At 45.2% G+C, this 20,028-nt stretch overlaps 1 protein-coding gene across 4 annotated transcripts in view; it reads left to right on the top strand.

Moving 5' to 3' along the window:
* FAM126B (family with sequence similarity 126 member B) overlaps positions 1-20,028 on the top strand; it is a 112,337-nt gene that overhangs the window by 26,137 nt on the left and 66,172 nt on the right. For 3 of the 4 annotated variants that reach the window (XM_038748837.1, XM_038748838.1, XM_038748835.1), the window contains exon 3: positions 11,349-11,451. The exons of the other annotated variant lie outside the window; for it this stretch is intronic. The gene's annotated coding sequence lies outside the window, so the exon portion shown is untranslated. The remainder of the gene's footprint in view (positions 1-11,348; positions 11,452-20,028) is intronic. 4 annotated transcript variants of the gene reach the window in all.

The following is a 20,028-nucleotide window of genomic DNA, read 5'->3' as shown; positions in this document are numbered from 1 at the left end:
AATATGTACAAAAATATATACATATATACAGCTGCTGTGGGGAAGGGAAGGAGGTAGGATGGGGGGATGGAGATGGAGAGTATTATCATTACTGTTGAATGAGGAAACTCTGAATGGAAGATAAGTTGCCAACTTGTACTTCCCAAGCGCTTAGTACAGTGCTCTGCACACAGTAAGCGCTCAATAAATACGATTGATTGATTGATTGGTAAGACCAGGGCAGAATCTGTGAATTAAGTGGGTTTTGAATGGGGATTTGTGGGAGGGGAGGGGAGGATGTGAATAATAACAATGATAATCATAATGGTATTTGCGAAGCACTTACTATGTGCCAAGCACTGTTCTAAGCACCGGGGTAGATACAAGATAAGCAGGTTGTCCAGCGTGGGGCTCACAGTCTTAATCCCCATTTTACAGGGGAGGTCACTGAGGCACAGAGAAGTTCAAGTGGCTTGCCCGAGGTCACACCACAGACAAGTGGCAGAGGCGGGATTAGAACCCACATCCTCTGACTCCCAAGCCCCGGCTCTTTCCAGTAACCCACGCTGCTACTCAACCATGCTGCTGAGTAATTGGGGTGGTCGGGGGGTAGAGGAGTCATTTAATATTAAGCGCTTACTATAATAATAATAATAATAATAATAATGTTGGCATTTGTTAAGTGCTTACTATGTGCAAAGCACTGTTCTAAGTGCTTGGGGGGATACAAAGTGATCAGGTTGTCCCACTTGGGGCTCACAGTCTTAATCCCCATTTTACAGATGAGGTAACTGAGGCTCAGAGAAGTTAAGTGACTTACTCAAGGTCACACAGCAGACGTGGCGGAGCCGGGATTCGAACCCATGACCCCTGACTCCAAAGCCCGTGCTCTTTCCACTGAGCCACGCTGCTTCTACTATGTGCAGAGCACTGTTCTAAGCACTGGGGAATTTTACAAGGTGATCAGGTTGTCCCACGTGGGGCTCACAGTCTTCATCCCCATTTTCCAGATGAGGGAACTGAGGCCCAGAGAAGTGAAGCGACTTGCCCACAGTCCCACAGCCGACAAGTGGTGGAGCTGGGATTTGAACCCATGACCTCTGACTCCAAAGCCGGGGCTTTTTCCACCGAGCCACGCTGCTTCTCATTTGAGGGTTGTTTAGTCGGGTCCGTGGGTGGAGAGCTTGGGAGTCAGAAGGACTTGGGCCCTAAACCCAACCTCGCCACTCCTCCTCCAGGAGGCCTTCCCAGACTGAGCCCCTTCCTTCCTCTCCCCCTCGTCCCCCTCTCCATCCCCCCATCTTACCTCCTTCCCTTCCCCACAGCACCTGTATATATGGATATATGTTTGTACAGATTTATTACTCTATTTATTTTACTTGTACCTATCTATTCTATTTATTTTATTTTGTTAGTATGTTTGATTTTGTTCTCTGTCTCCCCCTTTTAGACTGTGAGCCCACTGGTGGGTAGGGACTGTCTCTAGATGTTGCCAATTTGTACTTCCCAAGCGCTTAGTCCAGTGCTCTGCACACAGTAAGCACTCAATAAATGCGATCAATGATGATGATGATGCTATAATAATGATGGTGTTTGTTAAGCGCTTACTATGTGCCCGGCACTGTTCCTTGGGCAAGTCACTTAACATCTCTGTGCCTCAGTGACTTCATCTCTACAGTGGGGATGATGACTGTGAGCCCTCTTTGGCACAGGAACTGTCTCCAACCTGATTAACTTGTATCTACCCCCAGCTGTTTAGTACAGTACCTGGCACATAGTAAGCGCTTAAGAAATATCATTAAAAAAACAGAAAGTGTGGCCAGTAGCTCGGGGGGATGTAGCCTGCATCGGAGAGACATTTGAGCTGGGGAGTGATGAGACCCCGAAGGGTGACTTGGAAAACTTATTCCCGCTACAATGCGTAGGAGGGACTGAAAGTCGGGAGAGACCGGCTACATTAGTCAGCGTGGAAAAGATGTCGACGGCCTGTGCCGGGGTAATACCGTGAGAGAAGAATGGGCGCATCCGGGAAATACCGGGGAAGGATAAATGCAGGATTTAGGGTGAAAGATCATCATCAATCGTATTTATTGAGCTTACTATGTGCAGAGCACTGTACTAAGCGCTTGGGAAGTACAAATTGGCAACATATAGAGACGGTCCCTACCCAACATCATCATCATCAATCGTATTTATTGAGTGCTTACTATGTGCAGAGCACTGTACTAAGCGCTTGGGAAGTACAAATTGGCAACATATAGAGACAGTCCCTACCCAACAGTGGGCTCACAGTCTAAGAGGGGGAGACAGAGAACAAAACCAAACATACTAACCAAATTAAATAGAATAGATATGTACAAATAAAATGAATAAATAAATAGAGTAATAAATATGTACAAACATATATACATATATACAGTGGGCTCACAGTCTAAAAGGGGGAGACAGAGAACAAAACCAAACATACTAACAAAATAAAATAAATAGGATAGATATGTACAAGTAAAATAAATAAATAAATAAATAGAGTAATAAATAAGTACAAACATATATCCATATATACAGGTGCTGTGGGGAAGGGAAGGAGGTAAGATGGGGGGGATGGGGAGGGGGACGAGGGGGAGAGGAAGAAAGGGGCTCAGTCTGAAAGATGCAAACACTAGACTGTGAGCCCACTGTTGGGTAGGGACCGTCCCTATATGTTGCCAACTTGGACTTCCCAAGCGCTTAGTCCAGTGCTCTGCATACCGTAAGCGCTCAATAAATGCGATTGATTGATTGATTGATGCACAGAGTAAGCGCTCAATAAATATGATTGATTGATTGATTGAAATAAATGTGAGGAATCAAAGGGTTCAAGCATGAGGAGTAGGAAAAGCAATGAATGTTGTTAATCTAAGGTGTTTATTGAGCATTTACTTTATGCAGAGCACTGTATTAATTGCTTGGGAGAGTCCCCTACAATAGAGTTGAAAGTCACCGATTCCTGCCCACAAGGAACTTACAGACTAGACTGGGAGAGTCATTACAGACAGGGTAATAATAATAATAATAATAATAATAATAATAATAATAATAATAATAATAATTGGCATTTGTCAAGCGCTTACTATGTGCAAAGCACTGTTCTAAGTGCTGGGGAGGATACGGGGTGATCAGGTTGTCCCATGGGGGGCTCACAGTCTTAATCCCCATTTTACAGATGAGGTAACTGAGGCCCAGAGAAGTTAAGTGACTTGCCCAAGATCACACAGCAGACGTGGTGGAGTCGGGATTCGAACCCATGACCTCTGACTCCAAAGCCCGGGCTCTTTCCTCTGAGCTATGCGATGTCCACGAACCTTAGGCAGGGTCATCGCAGAGTTGTTATGAGTTCCAGAGTTAGGTTGAAGAGACCAGTGGCCGCTTCGAGAAACAAGATGAGATGTATATATGTTTGTACATGTTTATTACTCTATTTATTTATTTATTTTACTTGTACATATCTATTCTATTTATTTTATTTTGTTAGTATGTTTGGTTTTTTTTTCCCTCTGTCTCCCCCTTTTAGACTGTGAGCCCACTGTTGGGTAGGGACTGTCTCTATATGTTGCCAGTTTGTACTTCCCAAGCGCTTAGTACAGTGCTCTGCACATAGTAAGCGCTCAATAAATATGATTGATTGATTGATGGGCTTGTCCATCTGAACGGCCATTTCTGCCTGCGTTGTGAGGATTCAGAGGCTCCACGGGCATTTTACTTAAAATATTGCTATTTTATGCAGCGGTTTTCAGAAGGAGCCCCGCTTTCCGTTTACCGGGAATGACAGATTAAGTGTTTTGCCAGAACTAACGCCTTCCTGAACGTAGCGCGAAGACGACGTTGGTATAAAAGTCTTAAAGAGTGTTTTAATTCGGGGAAATTACCATTTGAAAGCTGTCAGGAGAAAGCATTTTGGTAGAAATGTCAACCGACTGACATTTGCTTCCATTTCAGAGGCGGCTCGCTTGTCTAAAGGAAGCTCGCCCCTGCTTTGTTCTTTAAGAATACCAATTATAGTCCCGGCTACAATTTATATTTTTAAGATGTCGTTGTTGCGATGCAGCCTTTATTTCCAGTTGACCGTAATAATAACTACAGTTGCCTTCCCAAGCACTTGGTACAGTGTTTGCATCATCATCAGTCATCAATCGTATTTATTGAGCGCTTACTGTGTGCAGAGCACTGTACTCTTTGCACAGAGTACGTGCCCAATTAATGCCGGTGATTAATTGATTGATTGCTTAATAAGGAGTCTCCTGTTGGGAATGACGGGTGAGCCTCAGTCCTGAGGCTCTAAGACTGGAAATTTCCTTGGAGGGACTGTATTTTCCCCAGCCCTTAATCAATCAATCAATCTTATTTATTGAGCGCTTACTATGTGCAGAGCACTGTACTGAGCGCTTGGGAAGTACAAATTGGCAACATAGCCCTTAGAACAGTGCCGTAGACTGTAAGCTCATTGTAGGCAGGGAACGTCTGTTATATAGTTCCGTTGGACTCTCCCGAGGCCTCTGCACACAGTAAGCGCCCAAGCAGAAGCAGCGTGGCTCAGTGGGAAGAGCCCGGGCTTTGGAGTCCGAGGTCATGGGTTCAAATCCCGGCTCCGCCACTTGTCAGCTATGTGACTTTGGACAAGTCACTTCACTTCTCTGGGCCTCAGTTCCCTCATCTGTCAAATGGGGATGAAGACTGTGAGCCCGCTGTTGGGTAGGGACCGTCTCTATATGTTGCCAATTTGTACTACCCAAGCGCTTAGTACAGTGCTCTGCACACAGTAAGTGCTCAATAAATACGATTGAGTGAATGAACCTGATCACCTTGTAACCTCTCCAGCGCTAAGAACAGTGCTTTGCACATAGTAAGGGCTTAATAAATAATAATAATGGTATTTATTAAGCGCTTACTATGTGCAAAACACTGTTCTAAGCACTGGGGAGGTTACAAGGTGATCAGGTTGTCCCACATGGGGCTCACAGTCTTAATCCCCATTTTACAGATGAGGTAATTGAGGCCCAGAGAATAATAATAATAATAATAATAGACTGTGAGCCCACTGTAGGGTAGGGACTGTCTCTATATGTTGCCAACTTGTACTTCCCAAGCGCTTAGTACAGTGCTCTGCACACAGTAAGCGCTCAATAAATATGATTGATTGATTATTAAGCGGTTACTATGTGCAAAGAACTGTTCTAAGCGCTGGGGAGGTTACAAGGTGATCAGGTTGTCCCACATGGGGCTCACAAGCTTAATCCCCATTTTACAGATGAGGTAACTGAGGCCCAGAAAATAATAATAATAATAATGGCATTTATTAAGCGCTTACTATGTTCAAAGCACTGTTCTGAGCACTGGGGAGGTTACAAGGTGATCACGTTGTCCCATATGGAGCTCACAGTCTTAATCCCCATTTTACAGATGAGATAACTGAGGCCCAGAGAATAATAATAATAATAATAATGGTATTTATTAAGCGCTTACTATGTGCAAAGCACTGTTCTAGGCGCTGGGGAGGTTACAAGGTGATCAGATTGTCCCACGGGGGCTCACAGTCTTAATCCTCATTTTACAGATGAGATAACTGAGGCCCAGAGAAGTGAAGTGACTTGCCCAAAGTCACACAGCTGACAAGTGGCAGAGCCGGGATTTGAACCCATTATCATTATTATTATTATTAATAAATACGATTGACTGACACCACCCCAGTAAGCGCTCCATAAATTCTAGCAATTGGGTGATTGATTCCGGTGCTAGTGGCTTGCATGGTACTCCCCACACTGTCATTCCTTCATTCAGTTGTATTTATTGAGCGCTTACTGTATGCAGAGCACTCTACTAGCATGGCTTAGTTGAAAGAACCCGAGCTTGGGAGTCAGAGGTCGTGGGTTCTAATCCTGGCTCCGCCGCTTATCACCTGTGTGACTCTGGGCAAGTCACTTCTCGGGGCCTCGGTGACCTCATCTCTCAAATGAGGACTGAGACTGGGAGCCCCACGTGGGACAACCTGATGACCTCGTATCTACCCCAGCGCTCAGAACAATGCTTAATAATAATAATAATAATAATAATAATAATAATAATAATGGCATTTATTAAGCGCTTACTATGTGCAAAGCACATAGTAATGCATGAGAGCTCACCTCCTCCAGAAGGCCTTCCCAGACTGAGCCCCTTCCTTCCTCTCCCCCTTGTCCCCCTCTCCATCCCCCTCATCTTACCTCCTTCCCTTCCCCACAGCACCTGGATATATGGATATATGTTTGTACAGATTTATTACTCTATTTATTTATTTTGCTTGTACATATCTATTCTATTGATTTTATTTTGTTAGTATGTTTGGTTTTTTTCTCTGTCTCCCCCCTTTAGACTGTGAGCCCACTGTTGGGTAGCGACTGTCTCTATATGTTGCCAACTTGTACTTCCCAAGCGCTTAGTACAGTGCTCTGCACACAGTAAGCGCTCAGTAAATATGATTGATGATGATGATGATGACTGTCTCTAGATGTTGCCAACTTGTACTTCCCAAGCACTTAGTACAGTGCTCTGCACACAGTAAGCGCTCAATAAATACGATTGATTGATTGATTGACTGCCTCTATACATTGCCAACTTGTACTTCCCAAGCACTTAGTACAGTGCTCTGCACACAGTAAGCGCTCAATAAATATGATTGATTGATAGTAATAAATGCATAATAATAATTGTAATAATGCATAGTAAATGCATAGTAATAGCAATGCTTGGCACATAGTAAGCGCTTAACAAATGCTGTCATTATTACTATTAAGAGAGACCATAATGCATAGTAAATGCATAGTAATAGCAATGCTTATAATGCATAGTAATAAGTGCATAATAATAATAGTAATAATGCATAGTAAATGCATAGTAACAGCAATGCTTATAATGCGTAGTAATAAATGCATAATAATAATAGTAATAATGCATAGTAATAGCAATGCTTGGGTTATAGTAAGTGCTTAACAAATGCCGTCATTATTACTATTAAGAGAGACCATAATGCATAGTAAATGCATAGTAACAACAATACTTATAATGCATAGTAATAAATGCATAATAATAATAGTAATAATGCATAGTAAATGCATAGTAACAGCAATGCTTATAGTGCATAGTAATAAATGCATAATAATAGTAATAATGCATAGTAAATGCATAGTAATAGCAATGCTTGGCACATAGTAAGCGCTTAACAAATGCCGTCATTATTACTATTGAGAGACCATAATGCATAGTAAATGCATAGTAATAGCAATGCTTATAATGCATAGTAATAAGTGCATAATAATAATAGTAGTAATGCATAGTATATGCATAGTAACAGCAATGCTTATAATGCATAGTAATAAATGCATAGTAATAATAGTAATAATGCATAGTAAATGCATAGTAATAGCAATGCTTGGCACATAGTAAGCGCTTAACAAATGCCGTCATCATTACTATTATTATTGTACTGAGCACTTGGGGAAGTACAGTACAGCAGTCAAGAGAGACCGTCCCTGCCCACAGCGAGCTCACGGTCCAGCTGACGGTCTTGGCCTTTCCAGGCCCGGTCCCCCTGGGAGCCCAGAGAGCGCAACAGTGGCCAAATGGGCGACGGGGTGGCCCACGGCAAAGCACACGCCAAGGATTTCAATTTGCCGGATCCATTCGCAGCCCCAGCGACTGGAGCGTAGGGCCGGTGCGGTGCCGTGCTGCACCGGCCTGGCAGCCCAGTTGCCTGTTGTCTTCTTCCAACCCCTTAGAACAGTGCTCTGCACATGGTAAGCACTCAGTAAACACCACTGATTGATTGATTGGTAAACCTCGTGGCCTTTGCCCATGTGAGCCAATCAATCAATCAATCGTATTTATTGAGCGCTTACCGTGTGCAGAGCACTGGACTAAGCGCTTGGGAAGTACAAGCTGGCAACATCTAGAGACAGTCCCTACCCACCAGTGGGCTCACAGTCTAGAAGGGGGAGACAGAGAACAAAACCAAACATACTAACCAAATCAAATAAATAGAATAGATATTTACAAGTAAAATAAATAAATAGAGTGATAAATATGTACAAACATATATACAGGTGCTGTGGGGAAGGGAAGGAGGTAAGATGCGGGGGGTGGAGAGCGGGACAAGGGGGAGAGGAAGGAAGGGGCGCAGTCTGGGAAGGCCTCCTGGAGGAGGTGAGCTCTCAGTAAGGCCTTGAAGGGAGGAAGAGAGCCAGCAGATTTCCCGGCTCTGCCGCTTGTCTGCTGTGAGACCTTGGGTAAGTCACTTCACTTCTCTGGGCCTCAGTTACCCCTCATCTGTAAAATGGGGGTTGAGACTGTGAGCCCCCCTCCACCCCGTGGGACAACCTGATCACCTTGTAACCTCCCCGGCGCTTAGAACAGTGCTTTGCACATAGTAAATGCTTAATAAATGCTATCAAAAAAAAAACCTAACTTGCTTGGATCCGCCCCAGTGCTTAGTTTGTTGCCTGGCACACAGTAAGTGTTTAGCAAATGCTATTATTATTATTATTATTATTATTATTATTAACTTCTCCCATATCCTCTCTTTCCACCTGTCTGACCCGTTCTTATTTTCATTTCACTTGCTGGTCCTTCTTTTTCTTTTTATGGTATTTGTTAAGCGCGCCCTTCTTTTTCATCAATGGTATTTATTGAGCGCTTACTATGTGCAGAGCACTGTATTAAGTGCTTTGTACTAAGCACTGTACTAAGCGCTTTTTCTTTTTGTGGTATTTGTTAAGCGCTTACTACGTATCAGACACTGTTCTAAACTCCTTGTTAATTAGGTTGGATACAGACCCTGTCCCACATGAGAGAAACAGCGTGGCTTAGTGGGAAGAGCCCAGGTTTGGGAATCAGAGGTCGTGTGTTCTAATCCTGGCCCTGCCACTTACCAGCTGTGTGACTCTGGGCAAGCTACCTAACTTCTCTGTGCCTCAGTTACCTCATCTGTAAGAATGGGAATTAATAATAGTTATGGTATTCGTTAAGCGCTTACTATGTGCCAAGCACTGTTCTGAGCACCGGGTAGATACAAGGTAAACAGGTTGACCCCCGTGGGGCTCACAGTCTCAATCCCCATTTTCCAGATGAGGTAACTGAGGCACAGAGAAGTGAAGTGGCTTGCCCCGGGCCACACAGCAGACAAGTGGCAGAGCTGGGATTAGAACCCGGGTCCTCTTGCCATTAAGCCACGCTGCTTCTCTTAATTAAGAGAATTAAATAGTCTTAAGGGATTAAGACTGTGAGCCCCATGGGGGACAACCTGATTACCTTGTATCTGTCCCAGCGCTTAGAACAGTGCTCGGCACACAATAATAATGATGGCATTTAAGTGCTTACTACGTGCCAAGCACTGTTCTAAGCGCTGGGATAGATACAAGGTAATCGGGTTGTCCCCCGTGGGGCTCGCAGTCTTCATCCCCATTTTACAGATGAGGGAACTGAGGCCCAGAGAAGTGAAGTGACTTGCCCAAAGCCACACAGCTGACCAGTGGCGGAAATGGGATTAGAACCCATGACCTCCGACTCCCAAGCCCGGGCTCTTTCCACTGAGCCACGCCGCTTCTCTAAGCACACAGGCACATAGTAAGCGCTTAACAAATACCATCATTATTATTATTATTTATTATGGGGCTCGCGGGTTAAGAAGGAGGGAGAACAGGTGAGTGTGTTTGTTTATTATATTGTCCTCTCCCAAGCGCTTAGTCCAGTGCTCTGCCCACAGTAAGCGCTCAATAAATACGATTGAATGAACTGAATGAAAGAAACCCCATTTTGCAGTTGAGGAAACTGAGGCACAGAGAAGTTAAATGACTTCTTCTGCCGCATCCTTTTAGTGTGGGGCTCCTACAAGGTTCTGTTCTGGATCCCCCCTCTTTGGTTTTTAATATTAATAATGATTGTGATGTTTAAGGGCTTAGTATGCGTCAGGCACCGTTCTGAGCACTGGAGGAGATCCGAGTTAATCAGGGCGGTCACAGTCCCGATATCACATGGGGCTCACAGGCTAAATAAGAGGAAACTGAGGCACACAGGAGTTGTGACTTGCCCAAGGTCACCGACGGGCAGTCGGCGAAGCTGGGATTAGAACCTTAATAAATAAATAGCTAGATAGATAGACAGATAGATAGATAGCTTAATAGGTGCCATTATTATTATTATTAGAAACCAGATCCCCTGACTCTCAGGCCCAAGGTCTTTCTAGTAATAATAATGGCATTTATTAAGCGCTTACTATGTGCAAAGCACTGGTCTAAGCGCTGGGGAGTTAACAAGGTGATCAGGTTGTCCCACGGAGGGCTCACAGTCTTAATCCCCATTTTCTAGATGAGGGAACTGAGGCCCAGAGAAGTTCAGTGACTTGCCCAAAGTCACACAGCTGACAATTAGCAGAGCCGGGATTTGAACCCATGACCTCTGACTCCAAAGCCCGGGCTCTTTCCACTGAGCCACGCTGCTTAATTCTTGCCAAGCCGGGAATGTGATGGGGGCGTCACGTAATTCGGCTTCAGTCGTCCAAATGAAGAAACAGCAATATTTTGACTCAGAGAAGCGGAGAAATGAAACTTCTTGCAGCGTGGCTCAGTAGGAAAGAGGACGAGCTTTGGAGTCAGAGGTCATGGGTTCAAATCCCGGCTCCGCCAATTGTCAGCTGTGTGACTTTGGGCAAGTCACTTCACTTCTCTGGGCCTCAGTCACCTCATCTGGAAAATGGGGATTAAGGCTGTGAGCCCCACGGGGGACAACCTGATCACCTTGTAACCTCCCCAGCGCTTAGAACAGTGCTTTGCACATAGTAAGCGCTTAATAAATGCCATCATTATTATTATTGTTATTATTACTTAGCGTGTGCAAAGCACTGTAGTAAGTGCTGGGAAAAATACCTGAATGAGAAATAGGCCCGGTTCCTGTTATCTATTAGTCACTAGAAGGAGAGTCTCCGAGTCTAATAATATGGAAGAGTAAAACTGGTAGACCATGCGAATGATTGGAACCGAAACTTCCACATGGGCTGTATTCAAAATCTCCCAAATGTGCTTTAGAGAGATAATAATAATAATAATAATAATAATAATAATAATAATAATAATAATAATAATAATAGAGTTCATACTTTAGTGGTCACTGCCCAGTCATATACCGCCTCATTATCTATCACATATACTCTTCATTTGGGAATTGCTTTCTAAACCAGTCCTTCTGAACCTTTTAAACGGTTCGAAATTAAATTTGGTAGTATTGCAGAGAACCTTATCGCAGTTTTTCTGGGTGACTTCTCTGGCGATGTCCGCTTGCATTGATTCTGCTCATTTTCGTTTTCCCAGACCTGGAGATTATTTTAAGGCTCAACAAATGCATTCCAGACTCGAACCCTGCTGTATTCCTTGGACGCCGCCTCCTTTAAAGAACTGACTTCTTAAATCAGAGGTAAAGTTGCATTCCGGAGGTCAGATGAAGAGGAAGCAGTATTTCGACTTGAAGAAGCAGATCAATCCGAGTTAGTCATTGATAGGTGTTAAACTTCTAGAGTATTTATCATCAATCGTATTTATTTATTTATTCATTTATTTATTTATCGTGGGCAAAGCACTGTAATAAGTGCTGGGAAAAATACATGGGTAAGAAATAGGCCCGGTTCCTGTCACCTATTAGTCACTTGAAGGAAAATCAAGTTATAGAGCAGTTAAGGAACTTAATCAGTTTAAGGAACTGCTCTCTTCAATTAGGCTAATTAAAATCGGGAATCTTGGAAATCACAGATGTTCATAAAGCAAATGTGCCATTATATGGCCGTTATTATACAAGCACTGTTCTAAGCGCTGGGGGGAATACAGGCTGATCAGGTTGTCCCACGTGGGGCTCACGGTCTTCATCCCCATTTTACAGATGAGGGAACTGAGGCGCAGAGAATAACAATAATGATGATGGCATTTATTAAGCGCTTACTATGTGCAAAGCACTGTTCTAAGCGCTGGGGGGGGGATACAAGGTGATCAGGTTGTCCCATGTGGGGCTCACAGTCTTAATCCCCATTTTACAGATAAGGTAACTGAGGCCCGGAGAAGTGAAGTGAGTTGCCCGAGGTCACAAAGCAGACACGTGCCGGAGGCAGGATTAGAACCCGTGACCTCTGACTCCCAAGCCCGGGCTCTTTCCACTGAGCCACGCTGCTGCTGCTTCTCTAATAAGCACTTAGTAAATGCCATCATTACTATTATTATTACTTAATAGTAAGTGCTTTAAAAATGCCATTATTATTAACAACTAATTAAATGATATTTTTTGTGTGTGGTATTTGTTAAGCGCTTACTATGTGCCAGGCACTGTTCTAAGCGCTGGGGTAGATACAAGCTCATCAGATTGGACACAATCCCCGCCCATATAAAGCTCGCATTCTTAAGCCCCATTTTACAGATGAGGTAACTGAAGCTCAGAGAAGCTTGCATGTCTTTGAATGGTTATATTTCATTAATCATTCTGTTGCCCAACTTTAAGGTCAAGGCACCGTATTTTTAATGGTGCTAATTGCCAAGTACTTTTTTATGGTATTTATCATCGTCATCATCAATCGTATTTATTGAGCGCTTACTGTGTGCAGAGCACTGGACTAAGCGCTTGGGAAGTCCAAGTTGGCAACATATAGAGACAGTCCCTACCCAACAGTGGGCTCACAGTCTAAAAGGGGGAGACAGAGAACCAAACCAAACATACTAACAAAATAAAATAAATAGAATAGATATGTACAATTAAAATAAATAAATAGAGTAATAAATATGTACAAACATATATACATATATCCAGGTGCTGTGGGGAAGGGAAGGAGGTAAGATGGGGGGATGGAGAGGGGAGCGAGGGGGAGAGGAAGGAAGGGGCTCAGTGCTTACTTTGTGCCAGGCAGTGTACTGAGCGCTGGGGTAACTCTAAGATAATCAAGTTGGACCCAGTCCCTGTCCCACATAATAATAATAGTAATGATGGCATTTATTAAGTGCTTATTAGAGAAGCAGCAGCAGCGTGGCTCAGTGGAAAGAGCCCGGGCTTGGGAGTCAGAGGTCATGGGTTCTAATCCTGGCTCCGGCACATGTCTTCTTTGTGACCTTGGGCAAGTCACTTCACTTCTCTGAGCCTCAGTTACCTTATCTGTAAAATGGGGATTAAGACTGTGAGCCCCACATGGGACAACCTGATCACCTTGTATTCCCCCCCAGCGCTTAGAACAGTGCTTTGCACATAGTAAGCGCTTAATAAATGCCATCATTATTATTATTCTCTGCACCTCAGTTCCCTCATCTGTAAAATGGGGATGAAGACCGTGAACCCCACATGGGACAACCTGATCACCCTGTATTCGCCCCAGCGCTTAGAACAGTGCTTTGTACATAGTAAGCACTTAACAAATGCCATTATTGTTATTATTATTATTATTATTACTACTACTACTATGTTCAAAGCACTGTTCTAAGCGCTGGGGAGGTTGCAAGGTGATCAGGGTGTCCCACAGGGGGCTCACGGTCTTAATCCCCATTTTAGAGATGAGGAAACTGAGGCCCAGAAAAGCAAAGTGACTTGCCGAGGGTCACACAGAGGGTGAGCGGCGGAGCCAGGATTAGGACTCGGGTGCTTCTGTCTCCCAGGCCCGTGCTTTTTCCACTAGGCCATGTGGTTTCTCTAACTCCTTATTAGGAATAATAATAATGGCATTTATTAAGCGCTTACTATGTGCAAAGCCCTATTCTAAGCACTGGGGAGGTTACAAGGTGATCAGGTTGTCCCACAGGGGGCTCACAGTCTTCATCCCCGTTTTACAGATGAGGTAACTGAGGCCCAGAGAAGTGAAGTGACTTGCCCAAAGTCACCCAGCTGACAATCGGCGGAGCCAGGATTTGAACCCATGACCTCTGACTCCAAAGCCCGGGCTCTTTCCACTGAGCCACGCTGCTTCTCTAATAGGTACTTAGAAGCTGCTGAGCTCTGGGGTAGATGTAAAATAAATAGATCAATCAGCCGATGGTATTTATTGAGTGCTTACAGTGTGCAGAGCACTATCCTAAGCGGTTGGGAGAGGGAAATGTAACAGTATACCATCGGACCCGATCCCTGGCCTTCGCCGGGCTCCCGGTTTTTAAGAGGGGAGAGCAGGTGTTTTATCTCCCTTTTCCCGGATGAGCAAACTGAGATTATGACCGCGGTCACACCGGCAAGCAGTTAAGCCAGAAGTCGAACCCAGGTCTCCTGAGTCCCAGGCTCATGCGCTGCCTTCCAGTTAATTATATTTTATTTCAAGTCAGCAGCTCCCACGGTAGATACTTGGCTGCTAGGCTGCTTACTGTTAAAATTCACGTATCTTTGTGGTAAAAATTCACGTGTCTTTTTGGAAACCTGTCCCTGGAGACAAAAGCATGACAAAATTCAGTCTTAAGGCACATTAATGCCTTGGGGATTCACTCCAGGTGTTTTTAGTCTTTTTTTTCCCTCTCTGATTGTTGCTCTTACTTTCATGTTTTACTTTGTATCCCACGCGGCGCTTAGAACGGTGTTTCGCACATAGTAAGCACTTAACAAATGCCATTATTATCATTAAAAGCTGGGGTAGATTCAGTATAAGCTTATTGGACACCATCTCTGTACCATACTGAGAGCTCACCTCCTCCAGGAGGCCTTCCCAGACTGAACCCCCTTTTTCTTCTCCTCCACCCCCACCCTATCCCCTTCTCCTCATTCATTCATTCATTCAATCGTATTTATTGAGCGCTTACTGTGTGCAGAGCACTGTACTAAGCGCTTGGGAAGTACAAGTTGGAAGCATATAGAGACGGTCCCTACCCACAGCACTTGTATATATTTGTACAGATTTATTACTCTATTTATTTTACTTGTACATATTTACTACTCTATTTGTTAATGATGTGCATATAGGTGTAATTCTATTTATTCCAATGGTTTTGACACCTGTCTGCATGTTTTGTTTTGTTGTCTGTCTCCCCCTTCTAGACTGTGAGCCCGCTGTTGGGTAGGGACCGCCTCTGTATGTTGCCGACTTGTACTTCCCCAGCGCTTAGTACAGTGCTCTGCACACAGTAAGCGCTCAATAAATACGATTGAATGAATGTTAAGTATGATTTATATGGCATTATTATGTTTTGAAAGGGCTTTATAGGCATTGTCGGGGCTTGAAACTCGGGATTGCCAGGAGGCAGCTGGCTCCCCCCGAGTTTCTCCCTGGAGCCCGAGTGTTGTACTGTACTTTCCCAAGCGCTTAGTACAGTGTTCTGCACACAGTAAGCGCTTAATAAATACAATTGAATGAACGAGTGAATGACTGGAATCGCCCAGCTGTTTATTTTCAGAGATGCCCCAGGCTTGTAGGGCGGCACTCACACATCATGATGATGATGGCATTTGTTAAGCGCTTACTATGTGCAAAGCACTGTTCAAAGCGCTGGTGGGGGGGGGGATACTAGGTGATCAGGCTGTCTCTCATGGGGCTTACAGTCTTAATCCCCATTTGACAGATGAGGTAACTGAGAGATGTCAGAAACCTCTTGAGAGCTGGCTTCACAGAGGTAAACCACCCCATGATTAAGCCGGTGGGACGGAAGATAGTCCAGAGAAGCGGGAACGATGATTCCTTTGGAGTTTTCCCGGCAAAACTCTTGGTTTGTGGATTTGAATTTTTGAATCTTTGAATTTCCACACTGGCATCCTTCTCAGCCTGTCCTGAATTGAATCCCGTTTGTCTCTCCAGCCTATTTGCGGGAGCGGCGAAATCCTCCTTAATCACAAAGGCCAATGTGACTTTGCTAACGGAGTGCTGGGCGGAATTTCCAAGTTCATGGACGTTTTTCCTCAATCCATACAAATGCAGACTGGCTGGGATTGATCCTAGTTTATAAATGTTTACAGCAAAACAGCCTTATATTCGATTTAGGGAAACCCCCGCCCCACAACAACCTTGCTTTTGCTGGGGTTCCTAATGAGAGGAGTAAAAGAGATGTGATATTAGAAGGGGTCTGAAGGTGGGAAGAGCTGTGGTCTGTCCGGATGGGAGGGAGGATGGCCCCTCAAGAAATTGGGCCAAGTGTGAGCCAGAGGTCTTCAGTGGGAGAGAGGAAAAATGAGGCACAGCGAGTTGGTTAGCTACTATATCATGTGTCCTTTCCCGTTCTCTCCCATGCGCTTAGTACAGTGCTCTGCACACACTATGCTTTCAAGAAACACCATTGATTAGCTTGAGAGAAACTAAGCATCTATGCCGGTGGCTAGCGGGAGAAGAGCGGATCGTGAGGGAGAAAGCTGACTGAATAATCAATCAGTCGTATTTATTGAGCGCTTACTGTGTGCAGAGCACTGGACTAAGCGCTTGGGAAGTCCAAGTTGGCAACATATAGAGACAGTCCCTACCCAACAGTGGGCTCGCAGTCTAAAAGGGGAAGACAGAGAACAAAACCAAACATACTAACAAAATAAAATAGAATAGATATGTACAATTAAAATAAATAGAGTAATAAATATGTACAAACATATATCCATATATACAGGTGCTGTGGGGAAGGGAAGGAGGTAAGATGGGGGGATGGAGAGGGGGACGAGGGGGAGAGGAAGGAAGGGGCTCAGTCTGGGAAGGCCTCCTGGAGGAGGTGAGCTCTCAGTAGGGCCTTGAAGGGAGGAAGAGAGCTAGCTTGGCGGAGGGGCAGAGGGATTGGGGGCATTCCCTCAAAGCCAACAGTTGCGAGCTTGCTTGATAAGAAGACAGATGGGCAGCCGTTGCAGGGTTTAGAGGAGTGGGAAGATGTGTGCAGAATGACATTTTAGAGAAGCAGCGTGGCTCAGTGAAAAGATCACGGGCTTTGGAGAGAGGTCATGGGTTCAAATGCCGGCCCCTCCAATTGTCAGCTGTGTGACCGTGGGCAAGTCACTTCACTTCTCTGGGCCTCAGTTACCTCATCTGTCAAATGGGGATTAAGACTGTGAGCCCCCCCGTGGGACAACCTGATCACCGTGTAACTTCTCCAGCACTTAGAACAGTGCCTTGTACATAGTAAGCACTTAATAAATGCCATTATTATTATTAAATGATCGGGGCAACAGAGTGAACTGTGGCCTGAAGAGAGTAGATAATGTAATAATAATAATAATAGCATTTATTAAGCGCTTACTATGTGCAAAGCACTGTTCTAAGCACTGGGGAGGTTACAGGGTAATCAGGTTGTCCCTCGTGGGGCTCACGGTCTTAATCCCCATTTTACAGATGAGGGAACTGGGGCGCAGAGAAGTGAAGTGACTTGCCCAGAGTCACACAGCTGACAATTGGCGGAGCCGGGATTTGAACCCATGCCCTCTGACTCCCAAGCCCGGGCTCTTTCTACTGAGCCACGGCTGCTTCCCCTAAAGGAGTTCAGCCCAGATGTTGGTGCGTCAGTCAAGCCGTATCAGTACAGTGCTCTGCACGCAGTAAATGCTCAATAAATACCATTGAATGGATGAAATCCCTGGGCCGGGGTTTGTGGCTGTTTGGACGAAAGGTCTGGAGGAAGAATGATGGGATGTGGTCATCCAGGCAGAACTATCCTGAAGGCAGGAGGAAATAGGAGCCTGCGGAGAAGGAGAAGGATCAGGGCTGGAGACTGAGATTTGGGAATCGTCCTCATAGAGATGGTGGATGAAGCGTTGGGAGCAATTGAGTCCCCCCCATCTTACCTCCTTCCCTTCCCCACAGCACCTGTATATATGTATATATGTTTGTACAGATTTATTACTCTATTTATTTTACTTGTACATATCTGCTCATTCAAGCTCTCATCCTATCCCGTCTGGACTACTGCACCAGCCTTCTCTCTGATCTCCCATCCTCGTGTCTCTCTCCACTTCAGTCCATACTTCATGCTGCTGCCCGGATTATCTTTGTCCAGAAACGCTCTGGGCATGTTACTCCCCTCCTCAAAAATCTCCAGTGGCTACCAATCAATCTGCGCATCAGGCAGAAACTCCTCCCCCTGGGCTTCCAGGCTGTCCATCCATCCCCTCGCCCCCTCCTACCTCACCTCCCTTCTGTCCTTCTCCAGCCCAGCCCGCACCCTCCACTCCTCCACCGCTCACCTCCTCACTGTACCTCGTTCTCGCCTGTCCCACCGTCGACCCCCGGCCCACGTCATCCCCCTGGCCTGGAACGCCCCCAATCCCTCTGCCCATCCGCCAAGCTCGCTCTCTTCCTCCCTTCAAGGCCCTGCTGAGAGCTCACCTCCTCCAGGAGGCCTTCCCAGACTGAGCCCCTTCCCTCCTCTCCCCCTCGTCCCCCTCTCCATCCCCCCATCTTACCTCCTTCCCTTCCCCACAGCACCTGTATATATGGATATATGGTTGTACATATTTATTACTCTATTTATTTATTTTACTTGTACATTTCTATCCTATTTATTTTATTTTGTTGGTATGTTTGGTTCTGTTCTCTGTCTCCCCCTTTTAGACTGTGAGCCCACTGTTGGGTAGGGACTGCCTCTATGTGTTGCCAATTTGTACTTCCCAAGCGCTTAGTACAGTGCTCTGCACATAGTAAGCGCTCAATAAATACGATTGATTGATTGATCTATTCTATTTCTTTTATTTTGTCAATATGTTTGGTTTTGTTGTCCGTGTTTGTACATATTTATTACTCTATTTATTTTACTTGTACATATCTATTCTATTGATTTTATTTTGTTAGTATGTTTGGTTTTGTTCTCTGTCTCCCCCTTTTCGACTGTGAGCCCACTGTTGGGTAGGGACCGTCTCTATATGTTGCCAATTTGTACTTCCCAAGCGCTTAGTACAGTGCTCTGCACATAGTAACCGCTCAATAAATCCGATTGATGATGATGATGAATGAGTCCTCCATGGAAGAATAAGAGGGGACCCAGAACTGAGCTCTGAGAGACTCCCGCAGTTAGGAAAGACCCGGAAAAGAGGCCGGGAATGAGCGGCCAGGGAGATGGGGGGGGGGGGAACCGCGAGGGGACAATGCAAAATTAAAGGGTAGATGATGTTTTCGGGACGAGAAGGTGGTCCACAGTGGCGGAGGCAGCTGAGGTTGAGGAAGATTAGGATGGAGTAGAGGCAGTTGGATTTGGCAAGCAATCAGTTGTATTTACTCAGCATTCCCTGTGTGCAGAGTAGAATAATATAATGATAGAATTTAAGCGCTTACTATGTGCCAAGCCCTGGGGTAGATACGAGGTCATCAGGTTGTCTCATGTGGGGCTCACAGTCTTAATCCCCATTTTACAGATGAGGGAACTGAGGCAAAGAGAAGTTAAGCGACTAGTGGCGGACCCGGGATTAGAACCCATGACCTCTGAGTTTTAAGCCTGGGCTCTTTCCACTGAGCCACGCTGCATCTCAGTGCTAAGCACTTGGGAGGGTAAAATAGAACAGAGGTGGTAGCCGGCCAGTCAGCGTGGCTCAGTAGAAAGAGCCCGGGCTTTGGAGTCAGAGGTCATGGGTTCAAATCCCGGCTCTGCCGCTTGTCAGCTGTGTGACTCTGGGCAAGTCAGTTAAATTCTCTGTGCCTCAGTTACCCCATCTGGAAAATGGGGATGAAGACTGTGAGCCCCCCACAGGGGACAACCTGATCACCTTGTAACCTCCCCAGTGCTGAGAATGGTGCTTTGCACATAGTAAGCACTTAGTAAATGCCATTATTATTATTATTGTTCTCTGGGCCTCTCGTGGGCTCCTCTCCTGCCTCCCACCCTTTAACTGTGGGGATCCCTCCAGGTTCAGATCTGGGTCCCCTTCGATTTTCCATCTCCGCCCACTCCCTTGGAGAACTCGTTCGCTTTTAGACTTTTAGACTGTGAGCCCACTGTTGGGTAGGGACTGTCTCTATATGTTGCCAACTTGTACTTCCCAAGCGCTTAGTACAGTGCTCTGCACACAGTAAGCTCTCAATAAATACGATTGATGATTCGCTCTCATGGCTTCATCTATCGACTCTATGCGATTGATACCCAAATCTCCACCTCCAGCCCT

This window comes from Tachyglossus aculeatus, chromosome 7 (genome assembly GCF_015852505.1).
Source record: "Tachyglossus aculeatus isolate mTacAcu1 chromosome 7, mTacAcu1.pri, whole genome shotgun sequence".
Classification (NCBI taxonomy): Eukaryota; Metazoa; Chordata; class Mammalia; order Monotremata; family Tachyglossidae; genus Tachyglossus; species Tachyglossus aculeatus.
This window is presented reverse-complemented; position numbering and strand designations above follow the sequence as displayed.